At 33.6% G+C, this 24,254-nt stretch overlaps 1 long non-coding RNA gene across 1 annotated transcript in view; it reads left to right on the top strand.

Annotated features, from left to right (window-relative positions):
* LOC134810547 (uncharacterized) overlaps window positions 1-23,781 on the top strand; it is a 48,653-nt gene extending 24,872 nt beyond the window's left edge. The window contains exon 4 of the long non-coding RNA XR_010158893.1: window positions 23,634-23,781. This is a non-coding gene — a long non-coding RNA (uncharacterized LOC134810547). The remainder of the gene's footprint in view (window positions 1-23,633) is intronic.
* The last annotated feature ends 473 nt before the right edge of the window (window positions 23,782-24,254 follow it).

Here is a 24,254-nt window from a genome sequence, read left to right as displayed (position 1 = left end):
AAGTAGAGGAATAAAAGAATGGCTACCCCATGGACAGAGGAGCCCGGAGGGCTGCTGGTTACCCATTTTTATGGTTATTTCTTGATGGTGTGCTAAAGAAAGGGTGCCTCCCCTTTTTAGACCATAGAGGGTAACTTCCTGACATTGCCAGGGCATGTGTAAACTGTCATGGCACTGGTGGGAGTGTAGCAGTGAGGACAACCAAAGGTCACCCTTGTTGCCATCTTGGTTTTGGTGGGTTTTAACCAGCTTCTTTACTGTATGCAACCTGTTTTATCAGCAAGCTCCTTGTGTCCTGTATCTTGTGCTGACATCCTATCTCATCCTGTGGCTTAGAATGCCTTAACTGTCTGGGAATGCAGCCCAGCAGGTTTCAGCCTCGTTTTACCCAGCCCCTATTCAAGATGGAGTTGCTCTGGTTCAAATGCCTCTGACAAAAATATTACAGATGGCAGATTTTTAAAAATCTCACGATGCATTTCAAAGCACTATTTAAAAAATATTTTAAAATATAAAAAAATTAAAAATATCTGAAACTATGACTATAAACATTTTTTTCCTTTTGTTGATAAATTCTCTCTGAAGTCATTTAAAATATATTTTTTTTAACTGTAGCTTAGGATTTTAGCACAAAATTTCAATGATCTTTTTCGTAGCTGACAAGTCTGAGATTTAAATATATTCTAAGGGGTGACATAAAATAATACAAATTAGTTCCTCAGTAGTAAAAATGTTAATGGGAGGTATTTCCATTTTGTTAAATTGCTGATATGGATATTCTACTTAGTGAAATAAAATCTAAATATGGTGTCCTTCTATGGAGCAAAATGTAATTTACTCTTGGTACTTTATACCAACATAGAACTTCACATTCACTTGGCCTGAGATGAAAACATTTGAAAAGAGAATCTTAAAGTTACCCAAATAAGTGACTCTTTTTTTTAAAAAATGTCAATCACCCCCTTATATGAAGTGTGTGTGGGGGGGCATAGAATGAGACATTTAGATCCAAAAAAACCCCAAATAATAGTTAAAACAAGATTTCATGGACTTTAATTCCCACAGTATTTAGCAAGCATTGAACTTAATCAGCATTACAAAACAGTCTATGTAAATGTCTTAGACACTGAGAAAGGAAGTATGAAAATTTTATTTAAAGTAGAGAGAATCAATTTAGTTGAATACAGTTTGATAAAAACTGGACTTTATTCAAATCAATTTCCCTCAAACTAAAATAAAAGCACCCTTTTTCTTATGAACTATTATGTATAATTCTTTGATTCTGGTATCTATTGTGAGACTATTTTTAACATAAGAAAACTGAGAAAACAATATCATTTGAATCTATTTAGTTTAACAAAAAGCTATAGAATTCTAGAAGAAAAAAGCTATTGAGATACAAATTAGTTTGTAAGAAAACATCAAAAGAAGGACAATTAATTCTTTCTTTTAGAAACTTTTCCTTTAAGTTTATGTATAATAATTATTAAATTAAACTCCTTTTAAAAAGGAATTATAAAGAAAGTCTTTTAGCTTTTTATTCTAAAAACAGCATATGTAAATGAGTCAATCCATCTTATTAGCAAGTCCAGTTTAATTTTGAAATCAGAACATTTGATATTTTTGTGTATTTATTCAGAAGTCGAAATATCTCTAAAATATTTGTAGATACTAGAAGGCTACCAGATAATGAAATCTTATATTTTTCTTAGGAAGAAGTTTTTACTCAGACCTTCCACATAGTGAATAACATTTTTTCCTTTACAGGTTTACCTTAGATTGTAGCTATGTGGGAGGTGAGATTAAACACAAAGGGTTCAACATATATAAAAGTTTATTTGTAGCATTGAAAATCACTTTCCTCTCATCTTACTCACTAGCCTGAGTATTATATAGTTTTGAAGACAGGACCTATATAGGTGAATATTACTCAGATGTTGAAGAATATAGTTAATAATCACTTACTTGGAGGTAATTCTGCCCTAGTTAAGGTAGGATGAGGAGGCAAGGGGGAAGCTCCTGAATTAAATCCATATTTTGCTCTCTGGGAGCAATTCTCTTGTTCATTGTTCTTCATGTCCTCTGTTCATGTTCTAGAAAATTATTCCTTGCTTATTATACTCCATGAACACAGCCGAAATAGGTTTTGATGATTAAACCTTTTTGAGTATGACAAAGCACAAAGTTATCTCCTTGAACACCCTCATTATCTGACTGCTCTCAAATCTGATTGGGTTCCTCATCCTCCACCATCCCCTAGGTGATTTCTGATAACCGTGGCCTGCTTTCAGCAAGAATCCTCTTAAGTCATTTTAGCTGTAATCCCTCCTTATCCTTGATATTTGCTTTTAGTAATTGTACGTCCACTGAGCCCCACTCTGTTCCTTCACTATACTTTTCCTTGTATTTGGAGCTGAGTCCAATCTGTCTCCCCTCCTACAAAACCCCATTGCTGTGGTCCCTACAATTATCATGCTGGACCTGAAAAAGATCTGCCTTACTATTTAACAATTATCATAATTTTTTTTCTCATCAGGTACTGTAAAAATTTTACAGAAAAGTCCTCATATTATAAATTCAGACACTCAATGTTTGTCAAAAATTTCAATTATTCTTAAATAATCAAATGACTAAGATACAAGCTTGTGGGGTTTTTTAGAATACATTTTACTAAAAAATTATTTAGGCTTCTGATTTGTTTGTTTGTTTGTTTGTTTTGACATGGAGTCTTGCTCTGTTGCCAGGCTGGAGTGCAGTTGCGGGATCTTGGCTCACTGCAACCTCTGCTTCCTGGGTTCGAGCGATTCTCCTGCCTCAGCCTCCCAAGTAGCTAGGACTACAAGCACGTGCCAGCAGGCCCAGCCAATTTTTGCATTTTTAGTAGAGACTGGGTTTCACCATGTTGGCCAGGATAGTCTCGATCTCCTGATCTTGTGATCCGCCCACCTCAGCCTCCCAAATTGCTGGGATTACAGGCATGAGCCACCGTGCCCAGCCTCTGATCTACTTGTTTCTCTCAAGTAACTATGCCAAAAGTTCTTTCTTAGGACTAATTCTCAAGCATAAAGTATTTCTTTGCATTCTCTCTCTCACGCGTCTCTCAACTTAATGCTAACTACCCTGTGGTTATCTGGAAAAGTAGTCTTGTTGGGAAGGGAATCTCTATATTTCCTTGAAATTCCACTTGCAAACTGGCTAGTTTTTCATTGAACTCATACACCTGGAGATACCATAACATGCAACTAATAACAGCCAGTTATGATATTGACATACTGCCAAATTTGGGCAACAAACTTGCCCAGTGCCAGGAGTTCATTAAATACATTTTCTGACTTCTAGGTTTCCATAGGTGATGGTTTTACGAAAGTATTTTGATGCCATATAATATGGGTTACAATTTTCTCATTCTTTTCTAATAGTTGCTTCAACACTCCCTACCAAATTGTGAAGCCATTTTCTTTTGGGGCAGGGGAGGGTTGTTTATGGCAGTGTTTTACTTTTGGTACCATTTTTAAAAATTGGTCAACTCATACTGAAATAATGTTGTACAGAAAATCACCTTAAAATTCAGTGATTTATAATAACAAACACACATTTGCTCATGATTCTGCATAATAGTTACAGCCTAGGTTCCAGCTCAAGGCTGTGGGTTTGGTTCAGGTGTGCTCCGTGTGTTTCTACATTTCTTGTTGATAAGCAGCTATCCAGGTATTAGGAGCATAGGAGGCCAAGCCACCCATGCCAAACCACTCAAGCATGTTTGAGTTCTCTGCTTAAATCATGTCAGCTAATGTTCTACTGGTCAAAGCAATTCCCATGGGCAAAGCCCAATATAGATGAAGTGGAGAAATATACTCCATCCACGCTAGTGCACTGAAAGGTCTTCTAACTGAAAAAGGCAGTGAGGAACTAAAAACAACAATTGAATTTACATCTAGTAATCATCTATCTATCTTCATCTTCATCATCTATCATGTCTCTTAATTCTTCTGTAACAAATAAAAGTATAGCTATAACTTAAGCTAAAATGAGATAATGTGATTCATAAGTTAACACTTGTATATTGGTCTTTTTTGTAAATAGGAAAAGACATTCTACGTTTCCTATTTATGTGATAATATAAAGGGAAAATTTATATATCAGAAAAAGTAAAGCTTTTAATTGAAATATTTGGACAATTGTCCAAAGAGTTATTTGCTTACCCATTGCTTCATAAAACATTTAATCATCTTATTATATGTCATATACTGTTACAGTAAGTAATCATCTTCCATTTTTCCTTTTGCCTTCTTTTAATTTATTTAATAGGATTCTTTATATAGAGAGTGCATTACCTCTTTGTTTATGATGTATTATAAATAATTTTGTGTTAGTTTGTCATATGTGTTTGCATAAATGTGTTTTGACCTATAGGTTATTTGATTTATATTTAGTTGAATTCATCATGCATAATTTATCAATTATGGATTCTGAATTTCATTAATAAAAGAGATACTGTTTTTGAAAGAGATAATGTCTTTGAAAACTTGAATATATAGTATATCTAAAGAAATTACTATAAAATCTTGAATACATTATTTTATGAGTCTCTAAGGAAGATAACCATTCTTGCCATAAAATCAAAGTGAAATGAAACAAACAAAAACAAAGGAATATGCCCTTTTGTGTTTGCTACTCATAGAGGAAGCAAAGAAGAAAAAAAATAAGAAAAAGAGGAACATAGAATCATAGAATGATTAGTTATTTTTATGTCTGAAGCATCAGTCTTCTATAGAAATTTAAGGCCAGAAGTATGTTTCTCATTTAATTTTTAATTAGAGGCAATTTTTAAAAATGAGCAGAATAAACTTCAACTGTCAGTTGTAAAACAGACTAGATTTTTATGAATAAAGGTGGAATGCATAGTCAGCTACTTTCATGGAACATATAGAAAATCTGTTCTTGAACATGATATACCACAGTAAAGCAATTCTGAAGCCTGAATTTCTTACAGTAATCACAGCTTTCTCTGACACTGTATTCAGCTTCAATTGGAAGCCCAGGTGCTAAGCATTCTTCACAGTATAAAGCATTTGACACTTTGAAGATAACCAGACCTTTGTTAAAAGTAAAAAATGTGGTTTCTAGCCAAGACAATAAGAATACTGTCCATGTGAGTGACAACCCAAGGCACTAGGGCTAAATAGTCAAAATGAACAGTCACAACTGAAATCCTCTATAGTGACAGACACATGTGTGGGTGTGCTAATATGTTTAAATAAGGAGAAAAATATCATTTTTCTCTAGAAGCTTGATTAAAATATGACACTTGTGAAAGTACATTTTTGTTCCCAACAGTAGCTTGCTTTTCTATATTCAATGCACATTCCTTCTTTTCATTAGGAAGCCCTAAATAGATCAGTTTATATAAAGAATAACTCAAAGTTATTTCACTTCAAGCATCTTGCAAAAATATTTACTCTAATTGTCTCCCTAAGCTTGTTGTAGCGATGAAGGTGTTTGATGATCCAATATTAACAGAGAGGAGAGCCTGTGCCAGTTACTCCATTAAGATATTCAAGGCACTGTATTATAAAAATAATTGGATAGAGGAGAGCCGAGGGAATTTGGAAAAATCATTTGAGTAACCAAACATTCATGATTTTACAGTGGACAAAGTAAAGATTGTTAATGTCAAGAAATGCAAGACACAGCATCTGAGCAAGTTGAGCCATATTGTTATTGAATTCCACTCCCTAACTCATATTATTAAACTCTTCAGATCACTTTAATCTTATAAATCTTTAAATCACTTCCAGCCAGCCCCTGTCTGCCTTTCCCAAATATTTCTAAACATGCTTATTGTTCCCTAGCTATCATTTGTAAGCATGTGGAGAAATGTGATGTCAGTGTTTCTTGGATTCAATGTGTCTATATTGTTGATATTTAGAGAAAAAGATGAAAAGAAAAGTAAAAGCAAAATCATCTTTGGAATACATTCTTTGACATGTTAGTAATTTTTCATGGAATAAAAAAATCACACATTCTAGCCATCACACATTTAAGGGCTACATAAGAAATATTGTGGAAGGTTTGCAAACCAGATTAGTAGAACTTCATCATAACATGTTTGAACATCACATTGATTCAGAAATAAGCCTTATAAAATCATCTTACATCACTCAGCTTGTGGGCCTGAAAGATGTTAGACAAATAGGATGGAGAATTTCTCTGGAACTTCCAATATCTGTTGCCACACTGTATAGCAGAAGGAGTGTGTACCCCCTCCTTCTAGGTCAACTGAGATAATTAAAAGGGAACAACTCATGGACTTTGATGGCAACTGATGCCACTGAATGTCTCTGGAAATTTCAGTGGGCTGCACTCAGCAGTCATTTGACTAAATCCACCCACTGCTATCTCTGCTGCTGTCACTTCAACCTTAGGTGTGGCTGCCAAATTCCGATGTAAACAAGAAGTTCACATTCTGTTCACATTTTCATTCTCAAACTTGAACGAATGTCTTCATCTGAGAGCCACAAGTCCCCTCCGTGTTCAAAACTGATTGTTTTCCTTCACATCTACAAATCCTGTCCTCTCACCCCAACTCAACAAGAGTTTAAGAATCTCAGAAGTTGAGGATTAAGTTCGCGGGACAAGACATTTTTTTCTAGGATTACATAGTTTTTCCGGTATTTTGATTTTACCTATGGGCTACAGTTTTAAAGTCAGAAATCAATAATTTGCACCCGTCCCCCCACCTTGTGGCTCTAAAATAGCATTTTATCAACAACTTACTTAGTTCCAAATCTTACTCTAGAGAAAAGGTGGTGCCAAATTTTTTGGATCAAATGGAGATGGCTATTAGAGACCAAAACAAAAAACAACAAAACAAAATGTAGAGATTACTTCATGTTAATATCACAAACTTTTATTCCAGCTTTGGTATGGGACATATTCATGTTTAGGGGCACCTGCTCACCAAACCCATGGACCCTGATATGGACTTTTCCCCCTTTTTATTCTTATGCTGGGTACTTAACCATGCTATTATCCCTGACTCTGTAGCTCTAGCAATATACTGATAGTTGGATGACTACATATTTGTGCTAGCTGTTACTAAGCTACAAAATTAGTAAGGTATAGACTCTGTTAATGACAGAATTTATGTTTTAATAGAGGAGAATAATGTTTCTACATAACCATAAAAAAGTGCTATCAAATCATAGTTTCAGAAATAATTTATTCTGGCTAGAATTGCAGAACAACTTTATAGAGAAGGTGACATTTGAATTGACCTTGGAAGATCGATAGTTTGATAGATGGTGGTGGGTGGTGAATAAGAGAAAATATTCAAAAAGAGAAAAGAGCATAACGTGGTGAAGCAATGAGAGCCTACCGTTTGCATGAATTTGAAATTATAACAGAGCTTTTCTGTAATGTTTTTCTTGTTATATAAGCCATGATTTCTCTGTATGGATGAAAAACTTAAAAAATCATTTTCCGTTTTACTGAAGTAAAGCTCTAGTGTGAGAATTAAGATAGTTTTAGTTTGAAATAAATTTCACATATAGAGTAGCAATGTTTCGTTCTTTGTTTTATAAAAGGATATTTGAAAAGTTTTGATTCTCAAAATTTAGAGAGTAGAATAATAGGCAAGAATTAGCCCTTTTGCTACTATGTTTGTTCTTAACTATTATAGGTCTTGCAAAATTTTGTTTAACAGTAATATTCCTACTTTTATATCAGAAAATTGCTATGATCTGAATATCTGTGTCCCCTCCAAATTCATATGTTGAGGCCAGGTGCGGTGGCTCACACCTGTAATCCTAGCAGTTTGGGAGGCTGAGGCGGGTGAATCACTGGAGGTCTGGAGTTCGAAACCAGCCTGGCCAACATGGTAAAACCCCGTCTCTACTAAAAATACAAAAAATTTAGCCCAGCGTGGTAGTGGGTGCTTGTAATCCCAGCTACTCGGGAGGCTGAGGCGGGAAATCACTTGAAACTAGGAGGCGGATGTTGCAGTGAGCCAAGATCAAGCCACCACACTCCAGCCTGGGAGACAGAACGAGACTCCATCTCGGCAAAATAAAAAACAACAACAACAATAAAAAAATTATATGTTGAAATCCTAATCCTCAAGGTAATGATAGTAGGAGATAGGGCTTTTGAGAGGACAGAGCCCTCATGATTGGTATTACTGTGCTTTTAAAAGAGACCTCAGAGAGCTATCTAGCTCCTTCTACCATGAGAAAGACAGTGAGAATGTAGTGTCTGTGAACGAGAAAGTTGGCCCTTAATAGACACTGAATCTTTTTGCACATTGATCTTGAACATCCAAGCTTCCAGAACTGTGAAAAATAAATTGCTGTTTTTTTTAGGTAACCTGATTTATAGCATTTTGTTCTAGCAGCCTGGATGGACTAAGATAAAATTGATTTTCTTTTATATTATTAGAAGAAACAACTTGACAGATATCATACAGTAACAGAAAAAATTGTTGTTAGTTTGTAAAATACATAGTTTGCGTACTCTATACTAAAAACATTGTAATGATCAAAATCAGATGTTGAAATCACAATGAGAGCAGGTAGCTAATTATATATGAAGAGAAGAATCCATTTGTTGTGTTTGATACCATGTTAACTAGGTCTGTGAGTTCAGGGGAGGTAGGTGACAATCTTAATGAAGCTAGGTAAGGCCAAGTGTAAAGTGCTGAGGTTATTCTTACTGGTGTTGACAAATGGTGAGGAATGTGTACAGGACTCATGGAAATGACTAATAGGTAGATGATTCAATTTATAACAAAATATTACAAGGAAATATGGAAAGACTTATTAAACAACATACCTGCTTATAAGAATATGAAGGACATAATATTGGTGAAGAGAGGAAATCATTTGGCTAGCCTGAAAGCCAATTGTTAGAAATGATAAACTAAATATGGTCAGATGAAGGATTTTTGTTTTAATCTTTATATAATCTTGTTAGACTGACATTAATATTGTGCACTTGCTATGTCCATTTTCAAGCAATAAAGTTGGATATGACATAAATATTTGGTCATTCTAAACTCTCAGTTCCTTGTCAAGAATATTTTGGTAATGATTACATTAATATTTCTGGGCAGTAGATGTTTCTGGAGCTACATAAATATGTCATAATCCATTAGAAAGAAGAAACATGGTGGTTTAAAATTTGGGACATATGCATAGGTTATTTTTCTCAGTCAGTTTCTCAAATATATAATTACTTTTCTCAGTAGATTAGCTTTTCTTATGAGCATAACCTTATTAGAATACTAATATTGATTACAACAGTTAGTTTCCTATACTTAATTTTATCTTCAAATTGGAGTTTTCCTAAGAGCATGCTAATGTGTAAACTTGAATTTCAGAGTCATTGTCACTTCATGGTGCTGACCTGGTTTGTGAAATTGTCTGTACTTTGGACACACTTGCTGTTCTTTATGTTGCAATTAGTATAGTTACCATGAAATATTCACAGATAACTATCCGTAAAACATTATAATATTGATATGGTTTGGTTTTGTTCCCACCTAAATCTCATCTTGAATTGTAGCTCTCATAATTCCCACGTGTTGTGGGAGGGACCCGGTGGGAGATAATTGAATCATGGGGCAGTTTCTCCTGTACTGCTCTCCTAGTAGTGACTAAGTCTCATGAGATCTGATGATTTTATAAGGGGTTTCCCCCTTTGCTTGGCTCTCATTCTCTCTTGTCTGCCACCATGTAAGACATGCCTTTCACCTTCCACCATGGTTGTGAGTCCTCCCCAGCCACGTGGAACTGTGAGTCCATTAAGCCTCTTTTTCTTTATAAATTACCCAGTCTCAGGTATGTTGTTATCAGCAGTGTGAAAATGAACCAATACAGATTATTGCGGTCATAGAAAACAGTTTATTAAGAAAAATGGAGTGATATATGAGAGGGTAAAAATGCAATTACTTCCTGGCCATCTTTCAGTTCTTTATTTATAAGAAAATTCTCTGGTGGTTCATTAACTTAGACTTGATGAGCCATTTTATCCTTTGTCTGTTATAATATAGAATCACATGTTTGATATGATGCAGAAGCTACAGAATAAGAGTAGATTGATTTAGGTAGTGGGAAAGGAGCTAAATTGAAAATGAATGAATGGAGACATAACAATAGAAAAAAATATAGTGAGTAAAAAGGAGGGAAAACGTATTTGTTTTTACAGTTACTATTTTTCTTCTTTCATTATGCCTACTGTAACTTGGGCTTTTAGATTAGAATTTTAGTAATGTAACATTTTTATACCTTTAAAGGAACTTCTAATCTACCTTAAGTTTAGACACTATATAAGGAGACAGCATGAGTGTTATCAAATCTCTCAAACTTCTTGGTTTTAAAATGGGAAGGGTAATAATCTTAATCTGGGATCCCTGATCCTTTTGAGGGTAAATTATTAAAAGTAGGTTTTCAGTCACCTTGTATGAAGTGGCTTAGCATGAAGTTTTTCAATAGTGTAGGGAGGAGATTCTAATGCTTAGGAAAAGATCTAGGGCTTGCATGATACCTGAGAATGATGAGATGCAGAAGCAATGCAATTGAAAAGGCTGCACTGAGTAGAAATTTGGATAACAGTACCCGCAATGCCTTTTCCAACTCTACGATTTTATAAACACAGTGATTCCCAGTTGAATTCTTTGTATTGGAGTTGACTGCAAACTAATAAAAGTGAATAAAATATTTACTTGGAAATTGAATAGAGCACATTATAAAAAACATACCTATGATAAACACATTGTTTCTTTTTCTCATTCAATTTCAGATCACAGGGAAGTGTTATTGAAAGTGACTAGATCTGAGGGCTCATTTGCTCACATGATAATGGAGACTGAGTAGTTCCATGACAGGCCATCTGCAAGCTGGAGATTCTGGGATGTCAGTAGCGTGGCTCAGCCCAAATCCGAAGGAGTCAGGACCAGGGGATTTGATAGTATAATTCTTAGTCTAAGAATGAATGCTAGCTGGTGTAAGTCTTGGTGTCCAAAGGTTTGAGACCCTGGAATTCTGATGTTTAAAGACAGGAAAAGAAGAGTGTATACCAGCTCCAGAAGATAGATAGACATCTTCCTCTTTCCTCTGTTTTTGTTCTCTTTGGGTCCCAGGCCAGTTGAATGGTGCCATAAACATTGACCGCGGATCTTCCCTGCCTTTTCACTCACACTAACATGCTAATCTTTTCTGGAAGTACCCTCATAGATGCACTGAAAAATAGTGCTTTACCAGGTTTCTAAGTATTCCTTAATCCGGTCAATCTGACATCTAACATTAAGCACCAAAGCAGGGATATTTTAAATCTGTGTTTAGAATATACTGGACTCTAAAATTGGTTTCATTTGAGAAAAAAAATTACTATATTAAAAACTTCCAAAACATTTGTAAATGCCAACACTCTATTGGTATAAAAATGTGTAGAAAAACATTGTGTACATTTTGCATTTCAAATTTCACATATAGCCATCTAACATGACTTTTACTTTCATTTACACTTAGGTTCTGTATAGACCTTTTACAGTTTGGCTAACATACAGATTGGCAGTCTTGCCCATCTCTCCTTTATCTATTCTTTTCTCAAGTTTTAAAGGTAAGTTGTGCAGCTAGGTTAAGATAATTAATATATAGGCTAATATTCTCAACTCAAATTCCAAAAACATTGCGATTCATGCTGAAATTGAAGTAGAGTACATGAAATAATAATTGAATAGTATTCAACAAAATCAGAGATTTTGATGCTTTCCAATTTTGGAGATTCTTGACTGATATGGCAAATATTCTTTTGGACTGGCTCATTTGGTATTAGCAGGTATGATCTTTTGGAATGGTATACATTACTTTTTGTTGTGATAAATTTTAAAGTAATTTTTTGGAAAGAATCAAAACAAAGATAATCTTAAATGCTATTGTGCAATATCAGCCACCCTAAAAAAATATTTAGTACCATTCAAAGATATGAGTTCCACAGACATTGTGTATAGAAATTTAGTTGCCCTGAAACTCCTGGATGTGAGCGAAATACTGGAGATAATTTAGTCTAATTATCTCATATTATAGGTAAAATTGACACCTGAAGATGCTAGCAATAGAGCCAGAATTAGAACACATGATATGTATTTTTCTGCTATAACATGTAGGACTAACATGTTTTAAGTCTTCCTTAAGCTTATGACTGGATTGTATGTTAAGATTAGAGTTGACATTGATAAATTTGCTTAAGAGGTCAAATTAGCTTTGATTAAACATAGTATACCTTGATAAAATGTAAGTTACTTAAGTCTAAAGACTTCATCTCCTTTACCACGTCATCTCCAGCTTTTAAACAGTGCTCATGTACTCACTGTATGTTGTGACCCAGAGATGATAGCAGTGTTTGTTAATGTTTATTTCAAATAATAACATTAAAATCATGAAATGCATCTTGAAAAAGGCTTTTGTTGGTCAAAAATGTTTGGAAAAGTTTCCTCATGCTATTTAACCCCCTCTTTCCCCTCCTTCCACATCATTCAAACTTAATCAGGGAATGCTTCTATTGCTTTTGAATAACTCACTAACACCATGAAAAACATAATTTTCAAATTTGTATACACTAAGTTTTCAGGTAGGCATTAAAATATCTATTCTAATAGATTTTATAATTTTTCCATATTACCAATTAAGTTTTAGTAAAGGTTGTTCAAGAGATAATTCTCATTCTCATTATCTGATACTGTATAACAAACCTCCTCAAAATCTTATTGTTTTAAAACAACAATGTATTATTATCACTCACAATTTTGGAATGACAGGCTCAGCTGGGTGATTCCCACTTAGGGTCCCTCATACAATTAGGTTGCAGTTAGATGGAGACTGAGGCTGTGACCTCTGAGGACATTTGTACTCATGGGGTATGGCACCTGGACTGGGATGGCAGGAATTTCTGAGATCTAGTTTGTCACCTCTCTCTCTAGGAAGTATCATTTCATTTTTTACTGGCTCTGGGCCTTTTAGTCAAACAGGCAATGCTTCTTCCAATAAAGTTCTGTGTTTTTTACACTAGTCATATTGAGGCCTATTACATAAAACAAAAGCCACAACCACAAGTCTCTTTTAGACATGTCATTTTCTATTTTGGGCCCTATGTAAGGCTGTTGTGGTACAACTCCCTTAAAGTCCTCACGGCCTTTAACAAAAGATTCAATAGGTATGTCCTTAAGACCCTTACAAGGTCATTTGAATAGCAGAAATTTTTTATAGGGCAGCACTTTTAATCCTTACAAAGAACCTAACTTTGGATTTTATCTTCATCCATTTCTTAGTTTAAGAATATTTTGGTGGGGATAAGGAAGATCTTTATTTTTGAATCCATAAAGCCCTGGTTTCTATACATATCCTCTAAATTATCTTTAAAAACTGAAAAAATTCTTTTTCCTTTTCAAAAAAAATTATTGACAAGTAAAAATTGCATATATTTATGTGTAAAACATGTTGGTTTGTTATATGTATACACTGTGGAATGGCTAAATCAAGCTATTGAACATACACATTACCTCACATATTTTTGTGGTGAGAATAATCAAAATCCATTCTCAGCAATTTTCAAATATACAATATATTGTTATTAACTGTGGTCACCATGATATACAATAGATTTTTTGAACTTATTTCTCTTGCGTAACTGAAATGTTGTGTCCTTTGATCAGTATCTCTTCAATCCCCCCATTCGCAGCCTCTGTATATTAAAACAAGTCAAACTCAAAGAAACAGAGGGTGAAAACTTTTTCTATAAAACCTCTTTCTCTTCTGTATTATACACATCCAAAAAAAGATTATAATTTTTGATATTTAGTGATGAAATATCCTTAATTAGCCTCAAGATCATTATAATCCTTTTTTACCATGGATAACAGTTTCTAAAATTCTGTCATTGTGTAGCATAATTTGTGCCTTGTCTCCAGCTTTTGATAACTTTTTCTTTGCTGTTCTTTAAGCCTCGCCAACAGCCTCTTTGAGTCTCTTCCAGCTTATAATGCCATTTCTTCAGTGTTCTTCCAGCTTTTTCCCAAGTCTGATCTGAAAGCTAATTATTTTTTTTTTTTTTTTTTTTTTTGAGACAGTTTTGCTCTTGTTTCCCAGGCTGGAGTGCAATGGCACAATCTTGGCTCACCACAACCTCCGCCTCCTGGGTTCAAGCGATTCTCCTGCCTCAGCCTCCTGAGTAGCTGGGACTACAGGAGCCCGCCATCATGCCCGGCTAATTTTTGTATTTTTAGCAGAAACAGGGTTTCTCCATGTTGGTCAGGCTGGTCTCTAACTCCCTACCTCAGGTGATCTGCCCACTTTAAACTCCCAAAGTGCTGAGATTACAGGCGTGAGCCACCGTGCTCGGCTATTTGATTTTATTTATTTATTGTTTATTTTTCCTGCAGCTATTCCACATCTAGAAACCAAAATCTGTTCCAGTTATTTATCACTGCATAATGAACTAATGCAACATTTAGTGACATAAAATAAAAACTATTTAATTTTGGTTATAATTCCGTGGGGTAGGAATCAAACCATCCTGGTAGGGATAGCTTTCTTTCTGGGGCCTTAGCAAAAGTAGTAAAGGTCAATGCCTGGAGATGGCTGGGACAGCTTGCATAGGACCATAAGTTTGCAGCTTTAGTTTTTTTCTCCCTTTGAGATGTGCTGAAGCTGGAATATCCAAGATATTTCTTTTACTCACATGCTTTGTACCTGGACGTAAGTACCTGTTTTTCAACGTGGCATCATCCCCTCTTTAGCCTGGTGATTTTATTATTGTTAGACTTTTTACATGTGTATTACAACAAATGAGTATTGCAAGATAGAAGTTTCAGAGCTTAAAAGCTAGCCTAAAACTCATGCAGCATTATTTATGCCACAATTTTTTAGTTACATGGGGCCAGAGAAGATTTCATGTTGGAGGAGGGGTGTGAATACCAGGAGGCACGATCCAAAAGGGAACATTTTGAGGAATAGTTACCAAAATGCTTATTGTCCAAGTGAAATAAGTGGCTGGGGACCAAGTAGATCACAGAACATTATAAAAGCATTTTTGATAAACTGGAATTTCAAATTATATTAAAATTTATAATCTCTATTTAGTTCCACTATTGTGTAATTTTCATGTTCTCTTCTTAAGATTTCAACAAATCAACATACCAAGAATTCTAAATTCTCTTGGGATTTTTTTTGAAGGCTTCATAAAAATCTATGGCAGTCTTATATTGACTATGTAAATATCACCCTAAAATGATGTTAGTTTTTTTCCCTCAAGGATGTGTTAAAATTTTATCTAATTGTTATTATAAAAATAATAATTTATATCAATAAAATAATTTACATTTAATCCTGAGACTTAATTATGATAATTTTCTCCTTTTGTCAAATTTGTATACTATGCTATTCTGCAGATGACATGCATAATTAAAGTGGAATCAATCTGAAATAATATATCTGAAAATTCTAGCCTGTTTACAATTTTTCATCACTAAACTCAGTTTTAAACAAAATAAGCTTTCTTTTTGTTAATCCTGAAAAACTGTCAGTTTACTAAAACGCATTTTGGGAATTCTAAAGAGATCAATGTTGCTTGTATATTAAGACTTATACTTTGGAAAGAGTAGAATCACAAGGGAAAAATTGTGGGGGATATTGATACTTTGTTAGTAAAAGAAAAAGACTCAAAATGCTCCTTGACTATTGTCATTATCAGCTGAGACGTTCTGTACATGGCGTAGAACACATACTGTGACTAATGATCCTGAGGATGGGAAGTGTGGAACAGTTCATAAAATGGTATTTGAATACACAAACCTTATGTCACCCATCACATCTAAGCAAGAATATTTTGTCTAGAAACATGGAACAGACCACCCATTCATAGGGTTGGCAAATGGATAAAAAAGAAAAGGTAATGAATTAAGAAAGACAAAAGGAGGGAAAACACATAATACAGAAGACAAATAAGTCAGAGATAAGAGAGAGAAGAGTGACAGTGCTTCTCTAGTTGTGTGGTTTATCATAGTTTGAAATGAGTAAACTAGGATATTATTTTACTTGCCTGGCCATAGATTATTTTGTTTTCCTTTTTATTTCTCTGTGTACATCAGTTTAGATTATTTCCATATTGGAATAAATGGCACTGATATAGATACAGGTGGGAGAAATGGTCCTCTGCTAGTTTTTCTATTAATTCAAAACAGAAACCATCCATCTCCATTCACCTTTTCCTTCTCTTCTTTAAGCTCTTTAATATCTTTTCCCAGCTTCCCCCACATTGGAGCAGATACAGCTGCAAAACACACACTGACTAGAGCACATCCATAGGGAGAAGGAGAAAGAAACTAGAGGAGATTACATTCAGCAAACGATTTTGCCTGTCTGTTCTTTGTAATATGTGTGGACGATTATCATGCAATATAATTGTGAATCCTGTTACTTTCATGGAGAGAAAGTACATTTGTGTGTGTGTGTGTTTGTGTGTGTGTGTGTGTGTGTGTGTGTGATTTTACTTTTCATTCTTGGCTACCAGTAAAGCATATTTTGGGGGAACATGAGGAAACACTCATAGGCACCATAAATGTTTCCACAGGGAGATTTTTGTTTGAACAGGTTTCATTTAGCAAATAAAAATAATTCTGGTAAACTATTCTATACATTTCATTTCCATTAGAATTTAAGTTTAAAATTGAGTCCCTATAATCTGATTATTCTTAGAGTGGAAAGCATGATTAAAGATAATTTCGTTTTGATCCTGAATGTTTGATGGATACTGAATGATTCAGACCACACAAGATTAACTGAAGTTGTTGGAAGTCAACTTTTAGAAGGCAAATGATTAAACTATTCCCCTAAAAATATGATTTTTTGGAACTATTTCCTGAAAATGCTGTGCACACCTCTACAGTATCCTCCTAATAAGACCACACCTGGAAATCTGAGTGTTTTGGCTTGAGGCATTTTGCTAGAGAGGTATTTGAAAGGTATCAGAGAGATAAATGAAACCACCTGGAGACTGTACCTCCAGTGGCAATCACTGGCCTGTCCTGGGACGAAGGTATGCTTGCTTTACTGCAGCTGTCAGGCTGCTACTTTGTTCTTTACAGCTCCTCTCAAAACACTATCCATCAAAAGGTGTCACTTAGATTTATAGGTGGCAGCAGCTCTACTTTTATGAAGCGCTGCTATTAAATATATGTGAATAATATTATTAATGCCTATTTAAATATTTATGAGGGCAAACTACATGACCTAAGTCCTGGGAAAAGATAAAACTGCTCACAAAATCAAGAAGCCCAGGAAAGTAAGACAAAGTACCTCAAATGTGCATAAAATAATCATTTCCTCACCTCAAAACATTAAAGTTTAAAACACAGAAGTGGGAGGAAAATAAGGACAACAGAATTTTAAAAGCTTCAACAGTTCTGCTAGAATTCTTGTTCCTATGCAGATCAAAATCAAATTATCCTATAAAATGTGCAACAATTTGACTTTTACAGTTGCTCCTCTTCAGGTTTTGAAATCTTATGAAAACATACACAACTGCATCTTGTGAAATAGGAGAATTATAAATCACATGTTAAAGATACCTATATATTTCTTCAGGTGGATGACCAATGGACATAACACAATGTTTAAATGAAGGGTTTTTAAAATAACCCTATTAAAAATGGGCAAAGAATGTGAACAGGCACTTTTCAAAAGAAGACATACATCCAGCCAACAAACATATGAAAAATGCTCAATATTACTGATCATTAGAGAAATGCAAATCAAAACCACAATGAGATACCATCTCACACCAATCAGAATGGCAATTACTAAAAGTACAAAAAATAACAGATACTGGTGATGTTGTGGAGAAAAAGGAACACTTACATACTGTTGGTGGGAGTGTAAATCTGTTCAACCATTGTGGAAAGCAGTATGGTGATTCCTTAAAGAGCTAAAAACAGGACTACCATTTGACCTAGGAATCCCATTACTGGGTATATATCCAGAGGAATATTAATCATTCTACCCTAAAGACACATGCACACAAACGTTCGTGGCCTCACTATTCACAGTAGCAAAGACATGGAATTGACCTAAATGTCTGTCAATGACAGATTGGATAAAGAAAATGTGGTACATATACAACTGGGAATACTGTGAAGCTATAAAAAAGAATGGATTATGTCTTTTGTGGGAACATGGGTGAAGCTGTAGTTTGCTATGATCATTAGCAAACTAACAAAGGAAGAGAACATCAAATACTGCATGTTCTCATTTACAAGTGGGAGCTAAGTGATGAAAACTCATAAACACAAAGAAGGGAACAACAGACAATGGGGTCTACATGAGGGTGGAGGGTGAGAGGGTGGAGAGGGTCAGAAAAAATAACTATTTGGTACTTGGCTTAATACCTGGGTGATAAAATAATCTGTTACAATAAGCCCCTGTGACACGAGTTTACGTACATTACAAACCTTTACAGGTACCCTTGAACCTAAAATAAAAATTAAAAAGGAGCAGTGTTTTTGACATTTTAGAACCAATGCATTTTTCAAAAAGACTAAAAGCAGCCTTTTATTATTATAAAATTTATGCATTTTAAATGTGAAAAGACAAAAATAATAAGCAAAAGTAAACAAGTAAAATCTGTATTGATCATACACGTAGTTTTAGTCTTAAAACCTTATTGATATCCTTAAAAACTTATGTATACTTAAATTTTCTACATATGTGTATACATAATTATATGCATGAGATCAGAGTTTCCAGTTGTTTTGCAATTTGCTTGTTTTCATTATCACTATTTTTGCATATTAATATATTCACTTTATAGATTCAGACTTCTTCAATTTTACTCAAACTATCCTTCATAGCTGGATTAGCTAAGCCAGATTCAATCCAGGCTCATATGTGCTTACTTATTATGTCCCTTAAGTCTCTCTCTCTCTTTAAAAAAAAACAACTATATATGTGTGTGTGTGTGTGTGCAAGTGTGTGTGTATGTATGGTGTATGTATGTGATTGTGTGTACATAAATTTGTTCAATCAACTTCTCCAGAAGTTTGTTAACATTTTTTCCCCTGGGACAATATTTTTATTTTTTGGCTCAGTTTTTGTTTCAAAGACTTGATAAACAGACTAGGCTGGTAGCCCTGCAGATTGATGTATTTTCTCAATTTATCTGGTTGTTTCCTTGAGATATTGTATGACGTATTTTTCTATCCCTGTGTTTTCTGCAAATATGAATGTGCATCTGAAAACTTGTTGGATTCAAATTTTTGTTTGTTTCTTGAATGTCTTCAAGGTGATATTGTGGACTTCATATTGCATCAGCCAAGGAGGCTCATAACATGCTTGAACCACCATTACTGAAGCTAAGCTTGAACACTAAATTTTTGGTGATGACCATGTAATGCTCGGTTGCACTGCTTGGTGCTCCACTCTATAACTTGAAAGCAATTTGTACAATAATACTTTGGCACTACATACATGTACAGTTTCCTATCTACTATCTGTATAATGGTTTTATATAACATTGTTATTTGTTCTTTGACCTTGATGACATCATTTTCCACTATGAATGTCTTAGGATTTAATATAATCAAATTTATCTTTTCATGGGATCTGAACTTAGGTAAGTTTTATTTAAAAGGTTTCCCATACAACAAAATTAATAAGGACTTCATAGTTTTTGTTTGTTTGTTTGTTTATTTGTTTTATTGAGACAGGGTCTCATTCTGTTGCCCAGGCTGGAGTACGGTGGTGAGATCAAAGATCACTGCAGCCTCCACTTCCTGAACTCAAGTGATCCTCCTGCCTCAGCCTCCCAAGTAGCTGGGACTGCAGGCACATGCCACCACACTTGGTTTTTTAAAGTTATTATTTGTAGAGATGGGGGTCTCACTATGTTGCCCAGGCTGGTCTCAAACTCCTAGGCTCAAGTGATTCTCCTGTCTCAGCCTCCCAAAGTTGGGATTACAGGCATGAGTGACTGCACCCAGTTGGCTTTATAGTTTCTTTACTTGTATTCACAGTTCATTTGTAGTTTATGTGGGTGTATGGTGTGAAGCATGAGTTAAGCTAATCTTTATTTCTTTTACAAATTATACCTATTTGACCTGACATTTGAGAGTCCATCTTTAGCTTACTGATTTGAAAGTTTGTCTTTAACATGTACTAGATTCCCAATTGTGGGCCATAATATTCCTGTTTCATTTTCTCTCTTTTTATGTGCCAATACTATTAAGTTTTGAGGCTTATAGTGTATTATCCTATCTAGTAAGGCTATTCTTATTTTATTTTACAATTTTTCCCTGTTCTTACTTATATATTTTTTTCCATAGCAACATCAAAATCTACTTGTTTGCTTTCATAAAAATACTTATTGGTATTCTGTAGGAGTCTATTTTGAATTCATAAATTGTTAGAGTTTATTGACTTCTGTGTGATTTTAATTCTTCCTATCCAAAGATGGCAAGTCTTTACTTTCAAGTACACTCAGGCTCTTCAGAAGTGTCCTAGTTTTCTTCATATAAAAATCATTCCTCTCAAAGGGACTCATGTCTGTTTCATGTTTTATTACTCCCAAAGCTATAATTTGGAAAACCTGTACATATATATGGTCTGACAGTAATACTTCCTTCTCCTTTTGATAGGCTAGCATACCATCATGAGATGTCTTAATTTGTTTATTTCCTGCTGTCTCCTTTCTTTTTTTTGTGTGTTTTGCCCTAACATATCATTGCCATTTGCTTTAAATTTATTGTATGATTGAAGGAAGACCTGTTATCATTTCCTATGCTGATTCTGCTCTGTGTTTCTTCTTTTTTGAAAGACATCTTTATTTTAAAATCAGGCTGAACCATGTTTTAAGTTACAAAATCTCCACATTGGTGTCCTTAAGACACAAATTATACAGATTAATGAGTATGTAATATCTTGAAAAGGATTTAGGCCTATTTTTTTCCAAAACAAAAAGTTCCACATATTTTAAAGCCTATATATAATATTTTCAAAAATTAATATGTAGCAGAAATTAAACTGTGCTCACCTATTTAGTCCGTTGCTATTGGAGAGTTTGGTCCTATTGCTAAAAATTGAAAAATACATTATAAAGAAAAAATAAGCATATAACAGTAAGTATTAAAATGCATTATATGGCTTTTAGGAAAACAAATTGTACAAATATTGAAATTAGCCTTAATGTGTTCAAATGTTGATCTCTTTTAGTTTATCTGATATAAGAAATATTGCTCTGGAGACAAATTGTAGACAGAGGAAGTGCTCATATCTTTTATTGATATATAATGATTGTATATATTTGAGGTACATGTGATATTTTCATACTTGCATAGAACAAATTATCTGAATAGACATTTATCAAAAGAATACTTACAGATGGCCAATAGATATATGAAAAATCCTCAAATCATTAATCATTAGGGAAATGCAAATCATATCTGAAGAGTTAAATAATTCATGACTTCTTTACACTTCCTAGTTCTCTGTAACAATGTATGAAATATAACATTTCTGATTCCTGGAGAAACCAAGCTACCCAAAAATATTGCTAAAATATGAACCAAAACAAAAATGCAAAATCCTGTTGTGATACTAAGTTATGTAAAAAGTAAATAAAATAAAATTTTAAAAGTAAAAAAGAATATGAATAAAATAGTGTAATAATAGAATTGCCAAATACATACAGAATAAAATACAGGTTGAATATTCATTCTTTGATATACTTGGGACCAGAAGTGTTTCAGATTTTGTTTTTTCATATTTTAGAATATTTGCATATATATATAATCAGATACCTTAGAGATGGGACGCAAATTTAAACACAAAATTTATTTTTGTTTCATAAACTCATACTCCTGTAACACATAACCTGAAGGTAATTTTATACAATATTTTTAATAACTTTGTTGCATGGAATAAATTTTTGGCTATGACCTGTCACATGAAGTCAGGTGTGGAATTTTCCACTTGGGGCATCCTGTAGGTACTCAAAGAGTTTCAGATTCTGGAACATTTTGAATTTTGTATTTTCAGATGCTCAATATATACATGGCTTAGTCAAACTGAGAACAACTGTAAAAGCTAGATCATTAATTATTATCAAGATTATATGAAACACTAATCAGGAAATTTAACATTATTATCAGGCAAAGAAAAATTTGTACCTTTATGGGCAATAATTCTAGAAATATATGAACTTTATTTTCCAGGTAAAGAAACTAATTTTTATAAAGATGAAGATGACTTACGCAGAAAATCAATCTCCTTATTTCAAAATAGAATTACAATTCAAATTTTCTGAAAATTAGCCTAAGATATTTTTCTACTAAAACACACTTTCTGATTTAAATGTTTTGCATATTATCCTCAAGTAATTAATAATATAGTAGTCTTTGATGGGAAACGTTATATTTAGTATTTCTAAATAAGATTAATTTCTTTAAGCAAACCATGATTAATATAGTGTTTTTATGTAATTTTTTTCCTTAAAATTGGGATTTAGGGAAGGGCTACCTTAAAAATTTGTCAGGTTGTAATAAATGAAGTAATCAAATTGACAATATTGAATGGCTAGTACTCACATGTATTAAATATGATATTCTAAGCAGATGATAAAATGTATATGCGCAGGAAACAATTTATATTATCCTTAGTGAGAGAAAGGAGCCAACATATTTAGCTTCTAGGTTTATAAAGAAATAACCTTTTTTGTTTTCAAGATTTTATTGGCAAAGGCAATATTTCATAGCTACAAAATCACTTTTTATAAAATCTCTTCAACTGATTTGTAAAAGTTTACAGATGTTATAGCCTCCTAGAAATATAGTGAGAAAATACACAAAAGAGAATAAATGAAACACTCATAATTTACTCACAGATAATAATCTGTTTTTAACATTTTTGTGTTTGTCTTTTTAGACAAGGACAAATATGCATTTTCCCCTTGAAATATGTTAATTTTATAAAGACTGTTTTGTAGCTTGGTTTTTAAAAGTTTTTTCAATGTCTTATTTTACTTGTACCATAATTTCTAATTGTTGATCATGTACATTTTCTGTCAAGTGTTTCACATTACAAATATTGACATGAATGCCCTTGAGGCTAATTTTTGTCATTCATTCTATAACTACAGTTGTCAAAGTTGCTAATATATCTATACACTTGATAGCATTACTATCAGTTGTAGATTTCAAGAGATGAAATTCTGCATTCCAAAGTAGAAGTATTTGAGAAACTCTAGCTTTCTCAACTGGGAGATTTTGGACGCTCTGTTAATCTATTAACGTATTGACCTATTAAATGTTATCTATTAATGAAAGATATCACATATTGAATTATATTATGCAATGCACGATAGTGTGTGTGTGAGGGAAGTCTCATATAGACTACTTACATAAAAACTATTCTGAAGGTTTTACATGTTGTTAACTTTTTTCAACAAAACTAAAATGTCTCATCACCAGGAAATAAAGTCTAAAACAAACAAAACAAAATTAAAATGACTTTCTATATTTTTCATATGCAGCTGCCTGATGAAAATTAATGGAAATATATACTGATCTCAAAATGTTCTCTCTTATATTGCAGGAAAAGCAGCTAGAAAGGAGATAATCAGAGCAACAGGTCATTTTTTCACATTTACCACGGATCCTAGATTTTTGAAGTAGTGGGTTAACAACAAACCTCTCTTCCCAAGTGAGATAAAGGAATTAAAACACAGTAATTGACTTGGTAAGCAGTTGTTAATCCATAATCATTGAAATTAGATAATTTAATCATTTTGATTTTCAGGAATTACTAAAACTTTCCTCTTAGTCCCATTATGTGTAATTACAGCTATTTTATATATAAAAAATTAGAATCATATGTTGATTATATTGATCATGGATTAGCTTTAAAATATTTGAATCAAAAAATAAATTTATAATACATCAATATTTGAATAAAGAAAAATTCTACTAACTTCAGTTTACAAAAATAAGATCACTTACATTGGAACAAACTGAATTATATCACACTGCAGGATTTTTCAGTGATTTTTGACAAATGTGATGTGTGTAAGTTTACCTAAATTTTTTTTTAGAGATCTCTGAGGTGACTTAAAACAAGGGATAGTTTTAAATAACTGGCAATACAATCTTTATCAGAAGTGTATGTCAACTTCCCACAGGTATGAATAATTATGAACACTCATTATTGACAAACATG

The sequence above is a fragment of the Pan troglodytes genome, chromosome 6 (genome assembly GCF_028858775.2).
Source record: "Pan troglodytes isolate AG18354 chromosome 6, NHGRI_mPanTro3-v2.0_pri, whole genome shotgun sequence".
NCBI classification, from domain to species: Eukaryota; Metazoa; Chordata; class Mammalia; order Primates; family Hominidae; genus Pan; species Pan troglodytes.
This window is presented reverse-complemented; position numbering and strand designations above follow the sequence as displayed.